The sequence below is a fragment of the Marmota flaviventris genome, chromosome 3 (genome assembly GCF_047511675.1).
Source record: "Marmota flaviventris isolate mMarFla1 chromosome 3, mMarFla1.hap1, whole genome shotgun sequence".
NCBI classification, from domain to species: domain Eukaryota; kingdom Metazoa; phylum Chordata; class Mammalia; order Rodentia; family Sciuridae; genus Marmota; species Marmota flaviventris.
This window is the reverse complement of record NC_092500.1, coordinates 155,322,270-155,327,410: the sequence shown is the minus strand read 5'-3', so window position 1 is coordinate 155,327,410 and position 5,141 is coordinate 155,322,270. Positions and strand designations below refer to the sequence as shown.

At 35.2% G+C, this 5,141-nt stretch overlaps 1 pseudogene; it reads right to left on the bottom strand.

Moving 5' to 3' along the window:
• Positions 1-3,716: 3,716 nt before the first annotated feature.
• On the bottom strand, positions 3,717-4,453 carry LOC114085844 (proteasome activator complex subunit 3 pseudogene; annotated as a pseudogene).
• Positions 4,454-5,141: the final 688 nt, after the last annotated feature.

Below are 5,141 nucleotides of genomic sequence, written 5' to 3'. Positions count from 1 at the left end.
TAAGTGTTTTCTGATTGGAACTTGAAAGAAAGCACACAGGAGGGCCAGGGTGTAAAATCACATCCAAAGGTTATGCTGTCAGTTCTTCCCATTCTGTGTACTTAACTTCTCTGCAAAATCACCCTGAAGGAGGCTGCTTCACTTTCCCTTGCTCATGGCTTTATGATGTCTCTTCTCGCCCCCCCCCCCCCCCCGAAACCATGCTCCAGTATAAGTATTCAAAATTCAGAAAGCATTATGTAGTATCCATTAGCTGACAATAACATTGATATATGAAATAACACTCTTTTTCAAGTCTTCCTTAATGAATAATGGATTAAACTAGATATTTTAAAATGGAAATAAGTAAGCCAAGTTGTAGGGTTTAAAATATCAACCATTAAAGGATATTTATATTTAAACAGTGACATCACCTTAAGTCATGGCACCAAGATGGTATTCTAAGTTTTAGAGAGCAGTTGGGTTGGTATTTATAAGAAAAATAGATATTATGTGAATGAAATCCCCAAATGGTGACTTTCAAGTAGAAAATTGGATGGTGATGTGGATTCCATAACTGACCTTATAGTTTTTTTTAGATTTGGATAAAATTTGATGGTGGTTATTATTGACAGCTTAGTAGCCCCATCAGCATATTAAAGTACTGTTTGTGAAAGCTGACAGTGAAGTCATCTACTCTACCAGAATATGTCTCCTTGAATAATTTTAGATAGGAACTAGCTCGCATGTAATAGAATATGTTCATGAGTCTTACAATGTTTATTTGTTCATCCATTCATAAATTCATTCACATAAACAAAAATAAAATTAGTTTTTGCAAGGCACAGTTTAATTCCCCTTAGAAAACAAGGGGGAGAGACATTAAGAAAAGACTGCAGAATTTATATAATGGAAAATAGTGATATAAGGGGAAAAACAGAGTGTTGTAATAATACTTATCAACATTGCAAATACAGGATTCCTCAGATTATACCTGTACTGACAGTTAGGTAGGTTTCTTTTTTATTCATTTTGAGCCTTCAATAGACCTCAGAACTCCATATTTGCTATATCTATTGTGACTGTGGTGTAGATGTGGTCTTGGTTCTAGTCCAAGCATGGAGAGCTCAACCTGGAGGCTACACTATTGACAGATCAGGTTAGTGGCAGATTGTAGAAGCATATAAGCCTCTGTGGGAAGAGTCTATGGTGCTAGAGAGACCTGATGCAGGGCTTGGTCATCAGTGGAAACCTCCACTTCACTTCAAGCACCCAATCATTGTTTGCGTTATGGAAAGAGAGCATAAGAAAAAACACAAACACCAAAGAGCTGATGACAGAGAGCCTAACACCTGAAGTCTCTCCCCTTGAAAACCAGGCTGACAAGTGAGGTCTTCTAGGACTCGGATCATCTGGTAAGAGGAAACAAATGACAGAGGAATATTTTATGGAGATAAAACTGTGTTTAGGAGTATACATACAAGATGTTTATTATAAACTAGAATTTACCTGAATATTAAAAATAAATTTTTGAACACCTTTTCTAGAAATAGATTTAAGTAACTTATATCTCTCTGTTCAATTTTGGTTCTGTGTAGAAAAAAATGAGCTTGTTCTTCTCTTCTCCTTTCTACCATCCTCTTCTTCCATCCTTCCCATTCTCCCCTTTTATACCTCTCTCCTTCTCTCCCTCTGTTCTTCTCTTACTCCCTCTCCTCTCCTCTCCCCTATTAATTTATCCCTCTGTTTATATATCATGTGTTCGTATATATGAATGTGCACTCTCTCAGTGTTGAGTCTATATGGTTGTTAATAATATATAAGTAATGGTGTTATTAATAATTAGTTAACAAATAATGGCATCATATAATACTGATACATATGTATATTAGTATATACATATATACACACACATATATATGTGTGTACATCTATATCTATATCTATATCTATATCAATCTCTCTCTCTCTATATATACATATATATATATATATATAGAGAGAGAGAGAGAGAGAGAGAGAGAGAGAGAGAAGAGAGAGGGAGAGGATATATACACACTACACATGCATTTATATTCCTAAGAACAGGTTGGATGTAGCATTTCATTTTTGACACAAAATGAAATCAATAACTCAGTGATACCAATGTGTTTGAGTTTTGTCCTATTTCAGTGAGAATCTAAGTCTGTTACTTTGAATTCCTATTTCATCCTATCTGTGTAATGTGGTGAGAGTGGCACTAACTTCTGCTTCTCCTTTTGATGAAATGACTTCTTAGAACCAATTTTCTACTTTTAACCAGTAAGGTCTGGCACTGAGAAACACCATAATGTGTAATCTTTACTCAGCACAATATATGCTGATGGGTTTTCTACCACCTACCTATGCCTCATCTGTTCTCAGTCTCCCACTCTCTCAGGCCTGCCTTCTACCTTGTGACTCTTTCAGTTCTAACAATCTGCTGCTGTTATTGTCTCTGTAGTATCCTCCTGCTGAAGCAAAAAGGGTCAGAGCCAGCAAGAATGTCCCACCTTTGCCCTTGAGGCAAAAACAGCAGCTGTGAAGGGTACATCAAGCAGGCCAAGGCCGGCCAATTCCATCACTGACTTGTCTACAATATGCCATTCCTGTTCTGACCATGAGGTACTAATTTTTTTGTCAATTATTTCTTTTTTATTATTTCTCTAGTTTTACTAGACAACAAGTTAATTATGGGGTTTGTAAAAATATTTTGCCAGTGTGAAAAACAGCATTTCTACCAATGTCTCTACTTTTAAAGTGCTAATAAGTTTCCCTATTATCCCTAGAGCTTTTCTACAAGAAGCTGCAAGGGTTTTCATTTTGAAGTTAATCTTATTTTAGCCTCAGATGCTCTCAATTAGCTGCTGTCTTTGTTTCATGAGAAATTGCTTTTGATTAGCAGATTTCTTTGTTTACATGGCTGCTCAGACCATATTGCCACAGAACAGATAATTTGCTGTCCAACTGCTTCTCCCTTACATTAGAGATGGCTAGAGTATTACAGAGAATTTTCTTTTAAGTTATTACAAAGTAAAATATGCCTAAAGTTTTATCAGATAGTGACTATTCTCATATAACACTTCCATCTTTATGTAAGTTAAAATTCAACCACGATTTCTTAAGTTAGAAAAAAATATCAGAAAGGACTTTATAGCAAATATTATGAATATGTCATTGATAATTTTGAAATAACTATAATATTTTAATGATATTTGCAAATTGTGTCAACCTCCTATATCTACTCTACTTTTCACTGCCTGGTGAAATAGACTCTTCATCCTTCATCCAGATCCTTTATTCTCTCCTTGAAAAATGTCATGATCAATGATAAAAATACAAACAATATTATAAAATCATTCTTGGTGATATTAGTGGTATCAGTTATAACATGACTTACAGGACATTTACCATATCTAACATAAAAATAACAAACAAAAAATAGTGTAGGGGCAAGAAAATATTATGCTAAAATGTATTATTCACCAATATTCACATCAGTGAAAAATATAAAAATACTTCCAGATTATAGATCCAATCATTATATATATATATATATATATATATTATAACTAGATAAGAATTTCTTCAGATTTGACCTAAAGACACAGAGGTGAGGTTATTATGTCTAGCTAAGGAGGTCAGTCAGGTCACAATCATGAGGATGTCAATCTTGAGCCAGTCCCACAGAGCCCCTAGTCCTGGGACTGGTTTTAGTATCATGTCTCTGCATTGCTGTTCTGAGGCCTTTTGAACTTGATATTTTTCAAGATCAGTTCATGTTAGAGTGACATATTGTTTTCTTTGCTCCAGTATGATGATATGAAGGCTGATGTATTTTTTTTCATCAATCACTGTCACAGTGTGATGATAGTCTTTCACATGGGGATATCAATTTTAGAAACCAGTTTGGCTTGTACAATATAATATCTAGAAATCTGGCTCAGGTAAGATGCATGCTCTCAATAGTTCTTAGTTCTGCAACTGTACCTTCCAAGTGGACACTCTGAAGTTGTTTTCATCTTTTATCCTGGTAATCAAGAACTCTATCCACATTTAGCCTTGACACATTGATTAATTAACAATCGTATCTCAGGTTTCTCTTTCTCCATTATACCCACCAGCTAGTGGTAGCTTTTTAGCATTCTGCTGGGCATCATTAATACCTTTGTCCTTTGAAAGGACACTTCATAACCACCCAAAATTCAATTTTCTTAAGTGGAACATCCAGTCCATTGTGCTGTTGGTGCAAAGAATGAGGCCAGGTACTAGGAAATTTGTGTCTCAGTGGATGGAAAGTAAGTCCTGGATGTTTAGGCTTGATTCCTATAAAAAGAAAAAAAAAATGTCAAGTTCTAACAACTTTGAGAAATACTTCCCATCAAGTCTTCTGCCTCACTTGTGAAGAATCAACCTTGAACTCCACACCTTGATCCCCCTACAAAAATGAGGCCATAGTCAAGCCAGGCTGTTTCTGCTCTTGTAGAGACAAGAGGTGCTATAGACAACAAGGAGCAGGCAAGAGGGATCCAAGGAATCCCTGCTGCTCTCCAGACCTGATGCCCACCCCTGACTCTCTCTCTCCCTCCATGGTGTCTGTCCATCTACCACTTCTCTGTGCTGCTCACTCTCTTGCCCTCCCGGTTTTCTGATCACTATATTTCTGAAGTTATCTCTGAATATTTGTTTGCATTCTAATGATCAGTTAAATATATTTCCACTTGTAATTTTTTGGCAAATATTATTTTAATTGGCAAATCATAATTGTATGCATTTATAGGGTACAATATGATTTGATAGTGATGTATGCAATTTGTAATAATTAACTCATCTTGATTGGCATGTCTATTAGCTCACTTATCCTGCTTCATGGTGATATTTGAAATTAATTCTTTGAGTGATTTTGAAACATGCAATACTTTATTATTGACTATAGTCGCCTTTCTATATGACAGATCTCAAGTTTTTAAACCAATGGAATTTGTTAACATATTTTCCCTCAGGATTTTTATTCATTTTTCCAATATTTTATCAATTGATTAATCTCTATCTTAATCCACGTGGAAATTTCAGTCATTCAAATTAAATATTTTATTAAATAGCATGATACTTGGATGATTTTTCACAACATGCCATCTTTTCTT